Genomic DNA, 23,298 nt, shown 5'->3' with positions numbered 1-23,298 from the left:
ACCTTTACTCTTTAGGTGTTTCAAACTATGTGAGGTATAGGACTTCTTTGTGACTTGTGGGGTTTGCCACCTGATAACTGCAACATTTCTGGTGAACTGCTCAGTGAATGAGTGAATAAAAGCCTCCCATTTGTCCTTAGTTGACCCATCTATTCTTAGGGAGGCTTTTAATTGCTTGTCTGCTTTCTCAGCCAGTGAAGCTAAAGAAGTAGCTGTCCATTTGATTCTTTTCAGCTGGCTCAGGTGTGCGGTGCCAGCAGGTTCCATGTTGGTCATATGTAAGGCTGGGGTTGAAGCGAAAACCACTTCCTGTGGTAGGTGATCGCTTTCGGACCTTAGACCCAGTTTGAAGTAAGAGCCTGTTTGCATCAGTGATAGGGAGACCCAGGTGAAATCGATTAGAGAGTTTCCATTTACAGCATGGAAGGATAAGGGGGGGTAACTTCGCTCTGAGACCTAGGTGCTCAAGAGAGCCTACTAAGGCTGCTCCTATGTTGCTTCTTTATGCAATTTTAATCAGTGCTTGTTTCGGAATAGACCACTGGTGTTCCTAGGCATCGATGACCTTGTTAATTTCTGACCCTCCTAACAGGTTCATGTTAAAGTCTCCTGTTACTAGTAGTGGAAGGAGTGGGTGAGCCACTTAAGTGATGTGGTCCATGATCAAGTTTGACATTTCCTCATGATTTTTCCATCTCGGAGGCATATATATATTGACTAGGATTAGCCCTTGCTCCTTTCTTCTGTGTTGATAGGTCAGGTGCACAGTGAGAAATTTGCTGGTGTTCGAAGAGAGCTTCTAGGAGCTGGCCTTTAGAGCAGCTGACAGATACACCCCCAGGCTCCACTTCCTGTGGCTGAATTTGCCTTCCTTGATTGCACGGAAGGAGGGCATGCGAATAGCCCGGAATGGGGATTGGTTCATGGGTCCAAGTTTCTTGTAGAGTGATGATCGAGAAGCCTTGAAGATAGTTGAGTGTGTCAGGATCTTGCAGTTTGTCCTTTAGGCCATGAATATTCCAGGAGCAGAGCTTTAAGCGGTGACTGTCGAGAGCCTCCTTACCCCCTGGGGAGGAGATTCAGTTTGGAGCTTGTGTCTGGTTGAGGATGCGGGCTACGCACCACCAGTCGTCTCTCTCGTTGCTGTCTTTTTGTTTTGGTGCGTGATGTGTGGACCAGGCACTCCCTATGGTGTTGGAGCCTGATCCCAAGGGCAGAACTCTTGCGCCCTGAAGGACCGTGTAGGGAGCCGCAGACAACCTCCTTTTGTCATTCAGTGTGCTTTTTCGTGGCCTAAGAGGGTATTGATAACCGGGGTCCTCTACCCCTTCCAGGGTGATTCCCCACTTCTTGAAGCATTTGCTTTCCTTTAGGACAGCCCCAGCCCGGGTATTGGACTGCCAGATGACTTTGGTTGATTTGTTGGCTTTTGTGGGCCCTCCCTCTATATATTCTACAGCTGCAATCACATCTGAGGTGATGTAGGCAAGTCCTGGAATCTGCCCCAGGAGTTATGTTTCCGAGGTTGAGGATGTCCATATTCCCAAGTGAGAGGTATTCTGGGTGGAGTAGAATTGTGGGGCACTGCCCCTCGGAGCTGACACTGTGGGTCGCCTTTCCTTGGCTTCAGAGCCACCTCAAAGCTGCTCATCTTCCCCCATGGATGCTTGAACTTTGTGGGGTTTACTGTAGGTGGCTCTGTTTCATGCTCTGCGAGGTGAGTCACCTCTAGGGCAGCCTAGCTGTTGGTTAATGGGGTGTTGCTCCCGGTGTTGCATCCATGGGCTGTCTGGTTAGATGTCAGGTAGGTTTGCAGCCATGCGGTTCTCGGGTAGTTTTTTGTTGTGCGATTTTTGCTTCTGAGTCCTTTTGGACTTTGCTTTTTTCCTGATTGCGCTGGCTGGTGTGTAGTGTTGCCAGTGCTCTTTATGCCTACGATTGGTTCCATTTTTAGTTTGCTAGATGATGCTCTTCTCCCCTGCCCGGCAACTTTGGGGGTTTTCCTCAGGGGGGTCCTGACTTTTTGAAGCCGCTTCTCCAGGTGGAGTGCCCTTGATTTCGGACTCACTGTCGTATTTGTCACTATGTACAGTGTTGAGCCCTCCTTGTGGTTGTGTGGAAGTGTGTGCTCTCTTCTTGTCTTTCAGCTCTTTTATTACGCTTCCTAATACACTTGGCAGCTGGCTTAATTTGTCTAAAGTTGCAGAACAGTGTAGTGTGGTCAGTTTTACGTATTCATTGCGCTTTAGCTTCAGGCTTTAGGCCTTTGTGCACTTTGCCCTGAATATATTTTATTCATTTGCTGACAGCTTAGAGCCTCTGTGCACTTTGCTCTACATGCTTTTTATTAGGCTTCGTACTGTTATTTTTCAAATAGACAGTTCTACGGTGTTGTTTTTTATTCATATCACACTGTTTTGCCTACTTCAGCACTGGAGTTCTCCATAACATATTTACTCTGTGCTTCAGTCAAGGATACAGTCTGGTACATTGCCGATAGACGTGGTAGGAGTTTAGACTTGGCATTCCTGCGTAGGGACATTTTGTGATCACGATGACATGTTAGTTATAAAATCACTTCCTTGTCCCAATACACGCAAGAGGGAGATTCCGACCAGGGAACCACAACTAGACTCTGACTGCCTCGTTGCAGATGCTGAACAAAGATCACAGGTCTTTGCTCAGGTATGAGGGCTGATGTCTCCACAGTGATTCTGACAGGCAAGCTAGAAGCTTAACATGCTGTGCTCTAAATAGAACAAGCCGAGGGAGAGTAGGAACTGTTAGACAATATGATAGCTTTGTTCTTATGTTTTACTCTCCTGGTGACTATTTCAATCCTACTGTGTTGTATCATTCTGGATATTGCGGCTCACGCCTTAATATCAAAAATACAGTTGTTTTATTAAAACATTATATAAAACTTATACTGTCTTTGTCATTTGTATATGAGATCATATTGGAAATAAGAGAGTTGGTTTGGATCTGAGTGACCACGACTTCCCTGAGAAGTTCCAAAGATGTCATGCGCTCGGCTGCCAAATCATTTCTTCCTCATGGGAGAAATGAGGCACTGCTAGTTAGCCGGAGCAAAAACCGGATTTAGGGTAACAGAGTTCTTTACACGTGGGTCAGACTCAGTCCCCCACACCGTTATCGATCCTGCTGCCTAGAAATCCAGTAGTCTCATTTAGGATAATGAGAGCCCACGCGACATGGCGCCGCCAATGTTTGGTCTGGCTCTAATGTTTAGGTCCGACTGACTCTCTTGGTCTTATATATATTTTGACTCCTCGGTTCCGTATACGGAGACGTCCGTGGGGCTGAGGGTTTCCGCCGCCACGGGATAGGTGCTTCCTATTGCTTAGTGGTTGGTAGTTCAAGCTTGAACTTTGAAAGGAAAACCCCGATATTGGTGTGCCTTCTCTGACCTAGAGCTATTTTTTATAAATGGCGAATCCTAATGTAGTGAATATAGCAATCAATATGCGTCACCCGCTCACAGGACATCTGTTGGCACATGGACTGACGGTCCAGGGGGGTCCAGTCACTTTTGTGGTGGACGCCCATGCAGCTTATAGAACGGAACTTTTTTATTCTTGGGTCGGGTTTCCAGCAGTGGATGGGGGTACAAATACTTTTCACGAATACACTGTTGCGAATGTCCCTGGACAATACAGGGCTTACGCTTACTTAGAAATACCTCTATCTTATCAAGAACACCATAATTGGCTTGATGGCGCCCTCCCACACACAGTTGCACAAGTTCGGTTAGGTCCACTGAGTAATGATGGTCCTACCTGGCCTTTATTGGCTACATATACACCTCATCCTGCGGTTGCTCAATTGGCAGTGGTTGAAGTTCGTCATTTATATACAGACTTAACGGCTACATATAGACGATTAGTTCAGTTTGTCATGCAGACACTAAATACAAACGCAGCGCGTGCTGCTCCGGCACACCCACAGGCAGTGGTTCCGGGTATTAATCCGGCCACTGTACACTCAGTTATGGGTAAGGTACCGGCTAAACGAGAGGAGACTCCATTTTGGATGGCACAGAAAATTAATACGCTGGAAGCAGTATTTCCCCATACGGGACCTCAGGATAAACATAGAATTTTGACGATGTGTTTGCCGTATGGGATGGTTCCTCCGGTGGACCTTTGTAATACCTGGGGCACGGTGTTTGCCGCGCTCTACACTACGGCACACGGTACACCGACATTAACTAATTTACCGGATGTGCTTAAACAGATTCAAGATGAATATGGGGCTGCCCCTGCCTTGGATTTGGGCATGCAGTTGCTGGGCAATTTTGCCACAGTTTCTTCTATTATTTTGAGTAATCTCAAAGGAGAGGCAGTAGCACTAGCAGTGCGAATGCGTCTTCGGGATGTTCCGCTGCTTAATCAGGAGCGGGAACTTCCGAGAATAATAGCGGAAACATATTCTAGTATTAGTCGAGATAGCCTAGGTGCCAGACCACAGAAACCCTAGTTACAGGGTAAAAATAATAAAGATAATGCTAAACAGCAACGACCTGAGGGTTCGAAAAAGCGCTGGGAAAAGTAACAGCTAACGCCTAAAAAAGATGGTGGGTAGTCTCCGCAACCGGAGACCCCACAGAATAAGTATAATCTCAGGAATAGGGATACTTTGAAGACGCCTGATAGATATCAATATACTGATACACGCCAATCTCGTTCCTTTCAGGACTCCTCGGAAAAGAGAAGTGAGAGAGGTGGGCGGTCAGAGCGGAGGACGGAGTACGTGAAACCGAGACAGGATTCACAACTCTCGGCGGAGGTTTCTATTAAACAAGAAGAGAAACCGCTGCAACAAAAACAGCAATTTAAAAAGAAGAAAGTGGCAGCAGTCTCAGTTAGACATGCCGCTCAAGAAGAGAGTTCTCTTGACGAACAAAACATGGGCGTTAGCACTGTTAGACAGCGCGGCAGAGGTCACAATAGTTCGCCGGAGTCGTCTAGAGCATCTGAGGGTGAAAGCAACTGATGACTTCATACAAGTCGAAACGGCGGATATGCGAGTCTCTGATCCTGATAAAGTATATCAAGTGACTCTGCGATTGGAATAGGACATTGACCGTATTGTACACGCCATTTTTTGGGACCATGTGGTAAAATCATATGATGTTCTGCTGGCCGAACAGGATTGGCCACCTGACTTTGTTCGCGACTGCCCGGTTGGGGAGGAGGTTATGACACCTTCTTTCTCACCACTTGTTCCGAGAGAACTAGCGGAGTCCTATAGTAAATCATGGGCTCTAGCACAGGCTCCCACCCTGTATAGAAATAACGTGGGGTGGGATAGACAATCACCTTATCATGTAATTCCAATAAAGGGCGAACCTCAGCCACAACCGCAGTATCCTATCAAATTTGAAGCAAGGGCATCGGTTAGGAAAATTCTTACACAATTGGAGTACCAGGGTGTAATTGAGCCCTGTGTCTCGCCGATGAATAATCCCTTATTTCCGGTTGCTAAACCGGACCATTCATATAGGATAGTGGTGGATTACAGACATTTGAATAGTCATACATGCACATATGCAATACGGAATTCACATAGCGCAGCGCTTATGAATAATATCGTATGTAAGAAGTACAAGACAACATTAGATATCTCGAATGGATTTTTCTGCCAGAATATAGCGCCCGAAAGTCGGGACTATACCAGTTTCAGTGCGTTTGGCTCTCAGAAAAAATGTTGTCGTTTGCCTCAGGGGTATAGGAATAGCCCAGGACTGTTTTCGGCTCGTGTAACTGAAATGCTGCACGAGTTCGACCCTGAAGTGTTATCATATGTTGATGACATATATCTGACAGACGATGAGATTCTGCAACATCTAAGGCGTGTTTCGCGCATTGTTGTGGGGTTTGCTGATATTGGCTATAAGTTTAATTTTAAGAAATCAAAGATTGCCTTCCTCAGTGTCATTTTCCTGGGATATGAGTTGTCGAGTGAGGGCAAGAGCTTGGCGCCGCATTTTGTGCTTTATTGCAGCCTCCTAATACGGTTCGGAAGCTCCAGTCATTGTTGGGGTTTCTGAATTTTGGCAGAACTTACATTCCTGATTATGCGACGCGTATAAAACCCTTATACGAGTTGATTCGCCCGAATTTTTCTAGTAGATTTTGGACGATTGAACATACACACATACTACGAGAGTTACAGACTGATCTCTTGGCAGTTAAACACTTACACACACGGGACAATAAGACACATTTAGTCATCAGGGTGATACCTGGGGCTGTTGGGTTTACGTATGTCACCTTTAATGAGGGGGAGACAGTCCTGATTGCATACAAGTCTCACTTGTATTCTGCTGCAGAACAACGATTTGCACAGACTGAGAAAATACTCACAGCAGTACAGATGGCTGTTATTAAAGAAAGACCGCTTGCCCAGGGCCAACGCATCATTGTCGTTTCCCCGATTCCGGCCTTAGAGGCAGTTACAAAAGCGAGTGTTCCAAATTCGAAAGCTTTACACCCGCGATGGATACAATGGGCTACGTCTTTGACAGCCACTGATGTAGATTATGTATTTGACCCTACACTGCAGACTCAAGAATTTCTTCAATATGAGATGGAATACCCTGTTCCTGCTGGTACATTGCCTATTGACCAATATCAAGTGGTCATGTATACCGATGGCTCTGCGCAACCAGCGGTTGGGACTAAACAACATTATTATGCTGCATGTGCAGTGGTGAGCGGCACTATGGAGGGGGAGGAGTTCTGCCCCCGACATACTTATACTAAAACCTTGGGAGATTGCACGGCGCAGCTGGCTGAGCTCAAAGCTCTATTGTTGGCGTTGGAGCACGCGGATCCGGCGATTTTAACCTTGCTGGTGTGTGACTCCTACTACTGTGTACAGTCTTTCAATGAATATCTACACTATTGGAAGATGAATGGGTTCAGAGATTCTAAAGGCAACACCATTAAACATAAAATGTTGTGGGGTAAGGTTGCGGATCTGAAGGAAACGCTTCCTAACATCCATGTTGTGCATACACTTGGACACCAGCGCGTTGGAATACACGTTGCTGGGAATACTTTGGCTGATGAAGCCGCGAAATCGGCAGTGGCTGTCGCCACTGTGGCCGCAGTGACTCGTTCGAGTTCCAAACCAGACACAGAAATTTCGGCTGCCATAAAGGCTACGGCTGATGGCACCCCCTTTCCTAAAGGATTTCCTTCTAAATATAGTTACTGCTTGAATGGTGCGCTGAATGCTACTGTTACAATTCCAGGCATTGGTGTACGTGAAATTCCCAATAAAATTGAGAGACCTCGATTAATTTCTGCAGCACATGAGGGGGTGGCTTCTGCACATGCTGGGGTGGCTGCCACGATTTCACTTCTACAGGCTCGTTACTGGTGGCCCGGTCTCTATAAAGAGACGAAGCAATATGTCCTTTGTTGTGACGTTTGTCAACAAATTAAAGCGTTGTCGGCTAGACGCCCGCAGCAGACGCCCCTTCTGATTTCAAATAAACCATTACAGTGTGTGTACTTGGATCATTGTGGTCCGCTGACACCAGATAGTGCATACAAATATATATTGGTTGCTGTAGATTCGTGCTCCAGAATTGTGTGGGTATGGCCACAACGCTCGGCTGACGCTCAAACTGTTATTAAAGATTTGCGCATCTTTGTCGATACATTTGCAGTTGCGGCTTTTCATTCGGACCAGGGCCCTGCTTTTGCCTCTAAGGCATTCAGGGACACCATGGCTTCGTTGGGGGTCCAACTCCAATTCTCGTCTCCATTTCATCCCGAGGGAAATTCTGTCGTGGAGCGTTTAAATCGTGATTTAAAGCAATCCTTAACGGCCAGGGTTATAGGTACGGGTCGTGGTTGGCTAGCCCACCTATATGGAGTACAGAGAGCACTTAATAACTTGCCTAGAAGGTCACTGGGGGGTCGTACTTCATATGAGTGCCTGTTTGGACCACGAATGTATGTTCCTGATCTAGATGGTCCTGGTGTGGAGGCGGCAGATACGCCCTTTGACATAAATGATCGTGTCACTGTTTTGCAGGATTTACAACAATTCTGTGAAGATAACTCTTCTGCCAGTGCTGCCTCCTCAGGAATTAAGGATGAGCCAGTAACACCTACTGGTTGGATACCCAGGATTGGGGATCTAGTGCATGAAAAGGTCGCAGTTAAAAAATAATTTGGTCCTTCTTATCGAGCACATGTCCCTGTGTTGGGGGTAAGCGGCACGAGAACTGTGATTTTACCGCCGCTGCGAGGGGCCAAAGGAAATCGCTTTGTTTCCATTGATAATGTCAAGTTACAACATGTGGCCGATTCTGCACAGCAGACCAAGAGGGACACCCAGTAGTTCCGGAATCCCTCTCAGTACTGGGGAAGAAGTCCCGCTGCAGGTGATTTTCACCGACACTGTTTCCTCTCCGAACTTGGGGAGGGTGGATGATGATCTTGCGATTGTTCCACCGACGACGATTAATATGGAATCTTTTGATCAAATTGCTGTACGTTCTACTGATGTTTCTGAACATGTGGTTTATAGCGTGCCATCTGCTTCTTTGTTCACAGTTGCACCTTTTGCTAGAACTGCCTCTGGCTGCTTCAACAACGCTGATAATGATGTGTCCGGCTCCTCGTCCGCAAATGTCTTCTGTCCACGGTCCACGTCGGATGCTGGATTGGCTTAAACGCACATATTTTGTTTTTCCTTGGAACTATTTGTGGCTGTTTTTGGCCGTGATGACTCTTTTATTATGGTTGGGATTTGTGGTTACTTTTTTTCTGATAATACATGGTCATTTTCTTCCTGATCGATCTGACATTGAGCACGTGGAGACTGTGTTAAAACCGCATTTTTCGTCTCAAATGGTTCGAAGAGACTTGTCCACTGTAAACATTTCTGCAATACCAATTCCGGATGGGATTGTGTGGGATAATGTAATGTTTGATATATATGGTCCCACTGAATTGATTCAAATACCGTATGTCCTCAAGTTATCAATGAATGATATTGTTATACCTGGCATTGTTTCTGATGATTGGGATGTGAAGACAGTAGATTCTATGCTAACAGATTTGCAATATTATACTGTCTATGACGATGAAGATGCTTACCAATTTAGAGATAATCATGGTGACATGTTTTGCTACAACTATTATGGACACCACTTTATTCATAAAGTTAGTAGCCCTAAGTCCATGTTTAATTATGTGCAATGGGAACATTGCTCGACTCCTCCACAAGGGAGTTCGAAAACGTATTAAGATTAATTTGCATATTTTTCTGGGCATGATCAACGAAATGCTAAGTCCTACTATTTTAAAGTTGCACCGTATTCTAATAAACAAATGTTATTGCCCGATACGAAATTGCTGTATTCAAATTTGTTTGTATTTAAACTTTCAGTCGAGGGGTATGAATACTGGTTTAAAACTGTTGACTTGAAAAGTGTTTGGGGTTCGAAAAATTGGCAGATGCAAGGCAGGGACACATTATTTAGAGCATGTATTATCCCTCTGCAGATGATTTTCCTCAATGACACAGTACAACAGACTAGCTGTTTGGGCTTAGCGACAATTATGGAGTTGAATTTGCCTAGTATACCTGTCCCTTCTAAATTAAAAAATTGGCAGCACTATGTGAATGCTACTTTTAGTGAATTTACACATTGGGTCCAGAATGGTACGCTTAACATTTCATTGTTACATCCAGGCGGGTGGTTATTATGGCCTGTAGACACTAATGTGTGTCATCAACGTTTTGTCACCTCTTCAGGGGGGTTCAGGACTAGTAGGGCAGACCCTCGTTACATTTCACCAGAACATGCTGATATTATAACTACATACAGCTTGGGGAAGCTTTGTCAGCAATGGTTGAAGTCATCCACGCTGGATGCAGTTAAATCACATCTCACGTTACTGTCTAATGATACTGATTTACAAGATTTTTTGTCAGGTCCCAAAGTACCACGGAAGAAAAGGTTCTTATACGAAGTTTATAATGAGATTTGGAAGCTTTCGCAACAAGAGGCTGCAGCCCGGTTGCGGCAGATTGATCAGGAAAACCTGATGCAGACTTTGGGCCTCATTCTGACCTTGGCGGGCGGCGGAGGCCGCCCGCCAAAGTACCGCCGTCAGAATACCGTTGCGTGGTCAAAAGACTGCCGCGGTAATTCTGAGTTTCCCGCTGGGCTGGCGGGCGACCGCCAGAAGGCCGCCCGCAAGCCCAGCGGGAAACCCCCTTCCACGAGGCTGCCAGCTCCGAATGGAGCCGGCGGAGTGGAAAGGGTGCGACGGGTGCAGTTGCACCCGTCGCGATTTTCAGTGTCTGCTATGCAGACACTGAAAATCTTGGTGGGGCCCTGTTAGGGGGCCCCACGACACCCGTTACCACCAACCAGGTTCTGGCGGTCAGAACCGCCAGAACCAGGCTGGCGGTAAGGGGGTCGGAATCCCCATGGCGGCGCTGCCTGCAGCGCCGCCATGGAGGATTCCTCAGGCCAGGGGAAAACCGGCGGGAAACCACCGGTTTCCCTTTTCTGACCGCGGCTTTACCGCCGCGGTCAGAATAGGCCTGGATGCACCGCCAGCCTGTTGGCAGTGCATCCGCGGTCCCCGGCCCTGGTGGTCCATGACCGCCAGGGTCGTAATGACCCCCTTTGTTTGTTGTTGATAATGGCATGCATACCCTTTCTGACCGTGTTTACACGATTGACAGCATTGTTTCCTCTGCCATTGACATTTTTAAATCGGACATGTCTTCTTTATATCATGGGCAGAGTCAGACACGGTCCATCATGCAGCTGGGTTGGACTCTACAGACCTTGAAGGCGGGTCGCGTTCCATGGCAGCATGTTTGTGCCAGAGAGATATTTATCTCTTTTAATTTGACTCGTCAGCAACAACTGATGGTTAAAAAGGAAGCGACATATGTTATGTTGAATATTGAGAAATTGGAGAAACTGCCTTTCACAGTGGCTGAGATTCCGTCAGCTGAGTGGTTGATTCATGGGGTTATTAATTTGCCTATCTCCACTCTGCAATTTACTTCTTGTTTGAAGCACATTCAGGTGGGTAGATATGAACTATTGGGAGACAGTTACATACACGAGGTGTGGGAGCTTCCCTTTCAGTACAGATGTGTTAATGGTTTGAGGGAGGTTTTTCTTAGCGGCAGCGAATGGGAAGCTTCTGTCAGCCATTCAATGGTTTGTAAACAGCTGTCCTTGCACTGGGCGTGTAACGCTTCGATTGCTAACTTAGCTTGTTATCTGAAGAGAGTTCCAGTCCCGGTTATTAAAAACACTTTCCAGGTGCTTTCTAACGGCAGTTACATTGTACTTAACAGCGAACGCTGCTGTGGCATGCGTGCCGGAATAGTTTACATTGTCGTTGTCAACAAGGCCGTTACGTGCTGTGGGAATGTGTTGTTTCCCCCCACTCAAATTAGGGAGGTAGCGGACATCTGGCCTCATATTGCTACTTCCAAGGTTGATTTAGACAAGTTGAGTCGGCTAAAAGCTTTATTGTTTCAAAGGCATGTGGCCCTTACATCTGCTAGCGAGACCTACGCACTTCAGGTGGCAAGGTCATCGGCGGAGATACAGTCCCTTTTGAATACTAACTTTCCAAGTCACTTCGGTGAACTTGTGGGACGTATATTTAATGCATCCAGCACTGCTGGTATTGCAAATTTTTTCAAAGCCGTTGGTGTTGGTTTTACTCACACCTTCTCTTCCATATTCGGTTTGATACCTTCGGCTATACATTCTATTTTCGGAAGCATTTTTGGGGGTTTCCCGATTACTTTGGCTTTATTGGCTGGAGTCTTGCTGTTGTTGCTATTTTTTCGCAATGGCTGTCCCGTCACGACGAGATCCTGTATTGCTGCTCCCGTCAGCGCAGCTGTGTCGTGAACGCATGATACAGCATTTTGGAGCAACACTCCTGGGACATTTGGAGTGTGACTGGTCTCTGTCATTCAGACCGGTTTTGGATTGTGTGCAACCCGTGTTTCAATGCCTTTGGTGCTCGTTTGAACATGCACTGGCTCTCTGTCTCTCACTGCAGCGCCCTCCAATGGTCGATACTGATCTGTTGATGTTCCCGATTAAGGCTCATTCCCAGACTTGTGCACTACGGATGCGCTTGCTTCGTGAGGCGGTTTATGAGATTCCCTTCCTGGAGGAAGATGGTATTGTCTCTTTCATAGGCCCTACACGGGGTGCCGCCCTGAATGGTTTTGGGGCTTTGGACCACACCTGCTCCATGGTACTTTGTGGCGTGGATCTTCCGGTATTGACATATATCGAAGTGGAGGAACTCCTGCGTTCTGTTGCTTCTGTTTGACGATTGGATTTTTTCTCTCTTACGAAATTGACACAATGTTGAATTTGGTTTTATGGTCACATGTTTCCTAAATTTATGACTTTGTTGTCTTCTCACCTTGTCGAAATATATGATTTTATATATTGTTTATATTTAGGGCATCCTTTTATATTATTGGAACCACTTGCTACCGACAAGGGGAGGGTGTAGTGTGGTCAGTTTTACGTATTCATTGCGCTTTAGCTTCAGGCTTTAGGCCTTTGTGCACTTTGCCCTGAATATATTTTATTCATTTGCTGACAGCTTAGAGCCTCTGTGCACTTTGCTCTACATGCTTTTTATTAGGCTTCGTACTGTTATTTTTCAAATAGCCAGTTCTACGGTGTTGTTTTTTATTCATATCACACTGTTTTGCCTACTTCAGCACTGGAGTTCTCCATAACATATTTACTCTGTGCTTCAGTCAAGGATACAGTCTGGTACATTGCCGATAGACGTGGTAGGAGTTTAGACTTGGCATTCCTGCGTAGGGACATTTTGTGATCACGATGACATGTTAGTTATAAATCACTTCCTTGTCCCAATACACGCAAGAGGAAGATTCCGACCAGGGAACCACAACTAGACGCTGACTGCCTCGTTGCAGATGCTGAACCAAGATCACAGGTCTTTGCTCAGGTATGAGGGCTGATGTCTCCACAGTGATTCTGACAGGCAAGCTAGAAGCTTAACATGCTGTGCTCTAAATAGAACAAGCCGAGGGAGAGTAGGAGCTGTTAGACAATATGATAGCTTTGTTCTTATGTTTTACTCTCCTGGTGACTATTTCAATCCTACTGTGTTGTATCGTTCTGGTTATTGCGGCTCACGCCTTAATATCTAAAATACAGTTGTTTTATTAAAACATTATATAAAACTTATACTGTTTTTGTCATTTGTTTATGAGATCATATTGGAAATAAGAGAGTTGATTTGGATCTGAGTGACCACGACTTCCCTGAGAAGTTCCATAGATGTCATGCGCTCGGCTGCCAAATCATTTCTTCCTCATGGGAGAAATGAGGCACTGCTAGTTAGCCGGAGCAAAAACCGGATTTAGGGTGACAGAGTTCTTTACATGTGGGTCAGACTCAGTCCCCCACACCGTTATCGATCCTGCTGCCTAGAAATCCAGTAGTCTCATTTAGGATAATGAGAGCCCACGCGACAACAGCAGCATCTTGGAGTGAGGTTGTTGGTCACTTCTTGAGCCCTCTTGATGAGATTATTGATGTGCTTGTCTATACCAGCCACAGAGGTTGCTACTGAGCTTAAGATCTCCACTTGTGCATTCATCTTAGCTGAGTGATAGCTGAGTGCATCAGCCATTAACTGAATGGTCCTAAACAATGCTGGCCAGGTGCTGTCTTCTGCCCACCCGGGAGATCCTCTGCTGCTGTCAGGGGGCGGGGCCCACCACGGTTTTGGTAAAGGGCTGGGGTGCAGGAGCTCATTCCATTCTTCCATTGATAGGCCGTTGAAATCAATCCCTGTGTTTCGATCAGCTTCAGCTTCGCTGTGCTACACCTTGTTGAACTCTGTGCCACCCTTGCCTGTGGAAGATGCCAGTTGTACCTCAATTTGCTAGTTCTTTTCATGCAGTGAGAGATTTCTTGTGCTTGTCCTATTCTGCTCATGCTACGTCTTTCCTGGACTGGTGTATTGGTGGTCTGGACTTGGTACCCCTGCCCTGCGGTGGTGGTTTAGGCTGAGTGAGTTTGTCCCTGCCATTTTGCACTCCTGATAGGGTGGTCCTTTCCAGTATCTCTCCTTTGGTGCCACCCCTACTTCATTGCCGATGTCTGTGTTTGTTTTTCCATGCATAGTTATTTGAGAATTGCTTGTGTCGCTTATGTTGGTCATTTCTGGAGTGGCTTTGCAGCTGAGCTTCTTTGGATGGTTGTTGTAGTTGTAGTGTTAATTATCATGCTGCTAGATATTGGCTCTGGCTCCTGTAATGCCCCTGCCTGCCTGGAGGCCTTGTCCTGCGGAGAGCTAAGATTATATTTGGGAATCGGAGATAGAGATTGCTGCTGGACTCTCATCAGAGGTGTCAGTGGGACAGGGAGACCAGTCGCCGGTGACGAAGAGGAACACATGGCAGCTCTTCCGTCTGTCAGAAAACGTTGTTGTTATTTTGGGTTGGCCGGTGATCGCTGCCCCTGCTGCGGGACCCATCTGACTCATACAGGCGCCCGTTGGCTGGATGTCTGCTGGCTGAATGTCCACCGGGGGATTCATTGTGGCATGCCTTCTTTTTGTTACTGGGCTGCGCCAGCTGCACTGGGGATTTCAGCAGCCTCTCTGACCTCATTGCCTTTGGTGTTCTTTCGTCTGTAGCAACTTTTGCGATATTCCTGCATGCAGGTTCAGTTAGCTTGGGATGAAAGGTGGGCCTAGGCGAGTGGGGCTCACCAAGCACCCTGCAAGTCTCACTCAGTGCTGCCCGAGCCACTTCCGCAGGGTGCTAGGTCACGCTCTCGCAGCAGATTCTGAAGCTGCCACACTTGTCAAAGCTCAAGGTTCCAAGTTCCAGGCTCCAAAGTGGTTACATTGCAATTGTTAGGTGATTTGCAGGTCATATGTTGCAGGTGGAAGCAGGAGAGCAGGAGGAAGCAAGCGTGAGTTGGGATGAATATTTCCTTACAACCTTCAATTATGTCTTGACCTTTGGTCTTTTGGCAGTCTTTGCCGGCATGGGTGGAGCGGGTGGCCTGTCCCTGCCTTATTCCGCCAGAGCATCCAGCCCCAGCCCAGCCAGAGGCTCCCCTGACCTCTGACCACTTTGCACTCACCAGAGGCCTGACTGGGGGTTAACTTAGTTCACCTGGGGTGTCCCTGGGTGATGCTGGGTTACTGGGTGCCCTCTACTGGCCCTACTGGCCCCTTGCCCCCCGCTCCCTTTACCCTGCTAGGCCTCCTCTCCTTACCCAGCCCTGCGAGCACGGCCGTGCACCGTCAGCAGGCTGGGGGGGCAAGGAACTGGTGGACGCGAGGGTACAGGTGCACAGGAGCATGGGGGCGTGAGGGTGCGAGGGAAGCAAGGTGGTGCTAAAACCAGCTCCAGTGCCAGCAGGTACCGTCAGGCACTCAGCCTGGTAGGTGCCCAGTGGGTGAGGCAGGAGAAATACCGGACGGGACAGGAAGGACCAGGGTCGTGAAGCAGGGCCGGGGGATCAGGACTGGTCCTGAGTCAAGGCCAGATGGGCGAGCAGTGTGTGGCCAGCACAGGAGCACGAGTGACAGGCCAGGGACAGCCGAGAGCAGCAGGTGATAGGCGGCAGGCATCTGGCGGTTGCATTTGTGCAGTGGTTGTCTCGAACCCTCCGCTCCACTCAACTCACCTTGGCTCCGGCTCACCCCTGGCTCCGGCTCACCAATTGATGATTTTCCCACTGTGACGAGCAGGCCAGGAAATAGATGCACAAACATGACAACGGACCCCCTGGTGACATTTGATGTCGATGCTGTGGAGTGCCCTTGGGTTGCTGCATCAAGTAAAGATGGTGATGATCGGACTGGCCACCAGCAAACCTTGGCAGTGATAAAGTGGAAGGGAAGCTACGTCCCCTTCTTGTGGTCCAGTGGAAAATGGTAGCCATCTGTAACTTGGAGGAGAGCTAGACTACACTTCCGACAATGTACTGGATCCCCTCCTTTGGGTGATCCCACAGTGGGACCGATGGCCAGTGCTTCTCCGGTTCTGGTAAGTAAATTTTAACTGTGGTGGGCAGGGGACTAGTGCCACTAGTCCAAGGGAGTCTGATCTTGACTTTGGCTCACAAAGGGTTCCCTCTTGCTGGAGGAATCAGCCTTTGGTCCAAGACGAGCTGCAGTTAAGCAATCCCAAGAAAGACACCACATGTTCAAATTATCATGCCTTTTGTTAGTGCAGGTTCCTGTTGTTGTTGAGCCCCTGAGCTGACCACATCCATTGGGTTGTGGCACCAAAAGAGCTCTGGAAGACAAGGATCACGAATGGACATTCATTTTGTATGTATTGGAGACAAGCTGGGTAAAAGAAATCCTTTGGACTTGCTTTTAAGGTACTGTTCTTTTTACTGTTTTACAGTCCCAGGGGCTATCTCCAACAGAAAAAGATCTACTAAGCAGAACGATTCTAGTGAACCAGCATTTCAATTTGGTGCTCTCTGTGGGACTTTTATTAAAGCTAGTGCTTTTTTGTTTATGAGCTGTTGGTCAAAAAATTAAATGGGCCAGTCCTCGTGGGGTAAAGTGCAATGTGAGCAGAAGAACTTTTGGATTGCCTCAAGTGAAGTGCTCTCTGCTGCTTTAAGTGGAATCATGAAATGCGTTTACCTGCATGCATACTCCCTGCACATTGTCAGCCACAAACAGTGGAAGCAGGGAGAGGAGCGCTTTCACCTTCAAGAGTTCCCACTTTCGTGTGGTTTTCGTGTCTCCACTCGTGTCTTGCTAGAGCGGGCTGCTCTTCATTATGTTTACAGGTGCACAGAGAGTAAGATGCCACATATGCAAATAATCAACTTAACAGTTAAAAAATGTATGGTACCTTCACCCTTCGCAAATCCTTGTTCATCCAGATGGATTCTTAAAGGATATCCGTTTCGAAAGAGTTTATGATTTTAACAATGAATGTCTCTGTATTTCATTGTTTAAACTAGCAGACAGGACCATCTGTTGACAACTTTTGGCACTGCAATCCTTTGTACATTGTCTGCATTCCCATTCATTGTGTCACTGATTAAAATGACTGGCATGCTTTAAAAAGAAAAGGAGAAGTAAAGTATCAACAGTTTAGGGATTTTTGCAGCAGCACCACAAGGGACTGGCAAGCCTTAATCTATGACAGTATCAGTAGAGTCTGCCATGTTATTGTTTATAAGTGATTTATTTCACTGGTTTTGGCAATGTGATTTGTATACGACAACAAGATGCAGTCACACCACCTAATCCTTTTCTGCAATGATCAAGAGAGCCAACTTTGAAATGGCACTTATGGTACAGATTATTTAATGCTTATCTAGACGCTAGAGATGGTTTAAAGTGTAAAGCTGGCAGAAAACTAAATTTGAAATTTAATTCTTTGAGAAGGTCTCTGGATTTAGGATAAATTATGCAGAATCCTCCACACTAGGGCCCATATTTATACTTTTTTAGTGCCACATTTGCATCATTTTTTGACGCAAAAGCAGCGAAACCTACAAAATACAATTGGGCCAATATTTATACTTTTTTCTTCAACCTGCGTGGCTCAGCATAGACGCATTGCTCCAGCACAGCGGTTCAAAACTGATGCATTGCTCCAACCCAGTGGTTCGATGATGATGCATCGCATTGACACCCAACACTACCTGATTTTTGACACATCCTTGACGCTGTGCAGCTCGGAACCGATGCATCGCCTCATCTCCTCCATTGACAGTGACTACCTGATTTTTGACACATCCTTGACGCTGTGCAGCTCGGAACCGATGCATCGCCTCATCTCCTCCATTGACAGTGACACATCATCTTCCACTCCATGCATCAAGATATCAATGCTTCTTCCATTCAAGGTACTTTCTCCGCAGACCCTGTGTGGGTTCTGTAGCCGGCCTGCCCTCAAACATGCTTGGCCTGAACTTTGGATTTACCCCAGTCTAGGGTAACCTTAAGTAACCTTTTAGCATGCTTGACTTCTAAGCTCTATTTCAAGTTTATTCTTTAAAATTTCATATCTCGACTGGATGTTTGTCGTTTTGGTCTTGTTTTAATCATAACAACATAATCTACCTTTCTAACCCTCTGTGGAGTACCTTGTGGTGTTTTCATTGTTTTGCTGTGTGGGTTGCACAAATACTTTACACATTGCTTCTATAGATAAGCCTGACTGCTCTGTGCCAAGCGACTAGAGGGTGAGCACAGGTTATCTCTAAGTGTAACTAGCATGATGGTTCCTGCTTGTACAGGGTGCCTACTCTGACAACCAGAAACCTTAGTTCTAACAAATACAGACTGACCCAATTGTCATATTAGATGAGGGATAGAGAAATTCAGACTAAGGCCCTTGGGCATAAGAGCACCTGTTCCTCAATAAACAGAGATGTGTTCTTTCCTTTTTTTCCACAAAGCTCTAAAACAATCACAAACAGTGAATGGAGATTCCTGTCACCAGGTGGGTATCTGCCAGTGCTTTCATGGAGGGGTGGCCGCCACAGAAAGTGTGGCGGTTTGCAGCCTGGTAAACCGGCCAGCAGGCAGAGGCCTGCTGCCAAGTTGGAGGTGCTCACCGCCGGCAGCGGTGGTGTGACCGCACTGGCGCACCAGACAGGGTTGTGGAGCTTGGTGTTTGACGAGCACCACAACTCGTAATGTGGCTGTCCTTACTGCCGGCTCCTCAGCAGAAGGACTGCCACGGCAAGGCAGGTGGTCTCATGACTGCCAGCCTCGTAATGAGGGCCTAAATCAAAAAAATAAACTTTTGACCAAAGCCTCCCACTTGCTGTAGCTGAGCAGGGCTCCATCGCGGTCAGCCTCAAACTTTGACTTTTCCCCGGTCTAGTGTGACCAGATGACCAGATTGGTGCTTTTAGAAAACATGAATTCTTTAAAAATTCAAATCTCTGGTTTCCCTTATCCTTTTTTAATCATTTTGGCATCATTTTAAAGATACAAATATAGTCTATTTTTATAAACTGGAGTTGACTTTTTATTATGTTTTGTGTTCCACTTATTTACAATTTTCTGCTTTTTAAATGCTTTACATACTTGTCTCCTGAGTTAAGCCTAAACTGCTCATTGCCAGGCTACCAAGGGTTGAGCTGGGATTAATGTATTAAGACCTAACTGAACCTAACGGGAGTTAGTGGCCTACTGCTAACTGTAGGTACTTACCTGCCCTTACTAATAATCCACTTTTCAACATGCGGGCTAACCGCTACTTTTTGTGGGAGACATGTGCCTGCTACACCAACCTCTGGGGAGGAACCTGGGAGCAGCACTTCTACATCAACAGTACTACCCCAACCTAAGTCCAAGACCATGTCTGTCAGTGAGGCAGACTCTTCAATCATGGTGACGCCGACAAACCGTGATGTTGAATTGGATTTGTCTCTTTCGCAAAGTAGTACCCAATTGTTTCAGGAAATGGAGCAAAGTGGACAGCAGCTCCATCCAGCCATAGTAGGTGTTAGAAATTGGGTCTTTGATTGGCAGTCAGGTTACCCCTTGTCCAAGCAAGGACCCTCACTCTAGTCAGGGTAAAGGAGAATCACACTCAGCTAACCCCCGCTCACCCCTTTGGTAGCTTGGCTCGAGCAGGCAGGCTAAACTTCAGAGTGTTATATGTAAAGTATTTGTACCAACACACACAGTAAATCAATGAAAATACAAAAAAATGACACAACACAGGTTTGGAAAAATAGACAATATTTATCTAAACAAAACAAGACCAAAACGACAAAAATCCACCATACACAGGTCAAGGTATTAACCCCTTCGCTGCCAGGCCTTTTCCCCCTCCTGTGCCAGGCCTTTTTTTGCCTATTTGGGGCAGTTCGCGCTTAGGCCCTCATAACTTTTTGTCCACATGAGCTAACCAAGCCAAATTTGCGTCCTTTTTTTCCAACATCCTAGGGATTCTAGAGGTACCCAGACTTTGTGGGTTCCCCTGAAGGAGGCCAAGAAATTGGCCAAAATACAGGGAAAATTTCGTTTTTTTCAAAAAAATTTGAAAAAGTGGCAGCAGAAGAAGGCTTGTGGTTTTTCCCCTGAAAATGGCATCAACAAAGGGTTTGCGGTGCTAAACTCAGCAGCTTCCCAGCTTTCAGGAACAGGCAGACTTGAATCAGAAAACCCAATTTTTCAACACAATTTTGGCATTTTACTGCGACATACCCCATTTTTGCAATTTTTTGTGCTTTCAGCCTCCTTCCAGTCAGTGACAGAAATGGGCATGAAACCAATGCTGGATCCAAGAAACCTAAACATTTCTGAACAGTAGACAAAATTCTGAATTCAGCAAGGGGCCACTTGTGTAGATCCTACAAGGGTTTCCTACAGAAAATAACAACTGAAAAAGAAAAATATTGAAATTGAGGTGAAAAAAACATCAATTTTTCTCTACGTTTAACTCTGTAACTTTTCCCTGCAATGTCAGATTATTGAAAGCAATATACCGTTACGTCTGCTGGACTCCTCTGGTTGCGGGGATATATAGGGCTTGTAGGTTCATCAAGAACCCGAGGAACCCAGAGCCAATAAATGAGCTGCACCCTGCAGTGCGTTTTCATTCTATACCGGGTATACAGCAATTCATTTGCTGAAATATAAAGAGTAAAAAATTGCTATCAAGAAAACCTTTGTATTTCCAAAAAGGGCACAAGATAAGGTGTTGAGGAGCAGTGGTTATTTGCACATCTCTGAATTCCGGGGTGAACATACTAGCATGTGTATTACAGAGCATTTCTCAAATAGATGTCTTTTTTACACACACTCCTATATTTGGAAGGAAAAAATGTAGAGAAAGACAAGGGGCAATAACACTGGTTTTGCTAATCTATGTTCCCCCAAGTCTCCCGATAAAAATGATACCTCACTTGTGTGGGTAGGCCTAGCGCCCGCGACAGGAAACGCCCCAAAGCGCAACGTGGACACATCCAATTTTTTTTAAGAAAACAGAGGTGTTTTTTGCGAAGTACCTACCTGTAGATTTTGGCCTCTAGCTCAGCCGGCACCTAGGGAAACCTACCAAACCTGTGCATTTCTGAAAACTAGAGACCTAGGGGAATCCAAAGAGGGGTGACTTGCGGGGCTCAGACCAGGTTCTGTTACCCAGAATCCTTTGCAAACCTCAAAATTTGGCTAAAAAACACATGTTCCTCACATTTCTGTGGCAGAAAGTTCTGGAATCTGAGAGGAGACACAAATTTTCTTCCACCCAGCGTTCCCCAAGTCTCCCGATAAAAATGATACCTCACTTGTGTGGGTAGGCCTAGCACCCGCGACAGGAAACGCCCCAAAGCGCAATGTGGACACATCCAAATTTTTGGAAGAAAACAGAGGTGTTTTTTGCGAAGTGCCTACCTGTAGATTTTGGCCTCTAGCTCAGCCGGCACCTAGGGAAACCTACCAAACCTGTACATTTCCGGAAACTAGAGCCCTAGGGGAATCCAAGGAGGGGTGACTTGCGGGGCTCGGACCAGGTTCTGTTACCCAGAACCCTTTGCAAACCTCAAAATTTGGCTAAAAAAACACATGTTCCTCATATTTCTGTGGCAGAAAGCTCGGGAATCTGAGAGGAGCCACAAATTTCCTTCCACCCAGCGTTCCCCCAAGTCTCCCGATAAAAATGATACCTCACTTGTGTGGGTAGGCCTAGCGCCCGTGACAGGAAACGCCCCAAAGCGCAACGTGGACACATCCAAATTTTTGGAAGAAAACAGAGGTGTTTTTAGCGAAGTACCTACCTGTAGATTTTGGCCTCTAGCTCAGCCGGCACCTAGGGAAACCTACCAAACCTGTGCATTTCTGAAAACTAGAGACCTAGGGGAATCCAAGGAGGGGTGACTTGCGGGGCTCGGACCAGGTTCTGTTACCCAGAATCATTTGCAAACCTCAAAATTTGGCTAAAAAAACACATGTTCCTCACATTTCTGTGGCAGAAAGTTCTGGAATCTGAGAGGAGCCACAAATTTCCTTCCACCCAGCGTTTCCCCAACTCCCCATAAAAATGATACCTCACTTGTGTGGGTAGGCCTAGCGCCCGTGACAGGAAACGCCCCAAAGCGCAACGTGGACACATCCACATTTTTGGAAGAAAACAGAGGTGTTTTTTGCGAAGTGCCTACCTGTAGATTTTGGCCTCTAGCTCAGCCGGCACCTAGGGAAACCTACCAATCCTGTACATTTCTGAAAACTAGAGACCTAGGGGAATCCAAGGAGGGGTGACTTGCGGGGCTCGGACCAGGTTCTGTTACCCAGAATCCTTTGCAAACCTCAAAATTGGGCTAAAAAAACACATGTTCTTCACATTTCTGTGGCAGAAAGTTCTGGAATCTGAGAGGAGCCACAAATTTCCTTCCACCCAGCGTTTCCCCAACTCCCCATAAAAATGATACCTCACTTGTGTGGGTAGGCCTAGCGCCCGTGACAGGAAACGCCCCAAAGCGCAACGTGGACACATCCACATTTTTGGAAGAAAACAGAGGTGTTTTTTGCGAAGTGCCTACCTGTAGATTTTGGCCTCTAGCTCAGCCGGCACCTAAGGAAACCTACCAATCCTGTACATTTCTGAAAACTAGAGACCTAGGGGAATCCAAGGAGGGGTGACTTGCGGGGCTCGGACCAGGTTCTGTTACCCAGAATCCTTTGCAAACCTCAAAATTTGGCTAAAAAAACACATGTTCCTCACATTTCTGTGGCAGAAAGTTCTGGAATCTGAGAGGAGCCACAAATTTCCTTCCACCCAGCGTTCCCCCAAGTCTCCCGATAAAAATGATACCTCACTTGTGTGGGTAGGCCTAGCGCCCGCGACAGGAAACGCCCCAAAGCGCAACGTGGACACATCCAAATTTTTGGAAGAAAACAGAGGTGTTTTTTGCGAAGTGCCTACCTGTAGATTTTGGCCCCTAGCTCAGCCGGCACCTAGGGAAACCTACCAAACCTGTGCATTTCTGAAAACTAGAGACCTAGGGGAATCCAAGGAGGGGTGACTTGCGGGGCTCGGACCAGGTTCTGTTACCCAGAATCCTTTGCAAACCTCAAAATTTGGCTAAAAAAACACATGTTCCTCACATTTCTGTGGCAGAAAGTTCGGGAATCTGAGAGGAGCCACAAATTTCCTTCCACCCAGCGTTCCCCCAAGTCTCCCGATAAAAATGATACCTCACTTGTGTGGGTAGGCCTAGCGCCCGCGACAGGAAACACCCCAAAGCGCAAC

This window comes from Pleurodeles waltl, chromosome 2_1 (assembly GCF_031143425.1).
Source record: "Pleurodeles waltl isolate 20211129_DDA chromosome 2_1, aPleWal1.hap1.20221129, whole genome shotgun sequence".
NCBI lineage: Eukaryota > Metazoa > Chordata > Amphibia > Caudata > Salamandridae > Pleurodeles > Pleurodeles waltl.
This window is presented reverse-complemented; position numbering follows the sequence as displayed.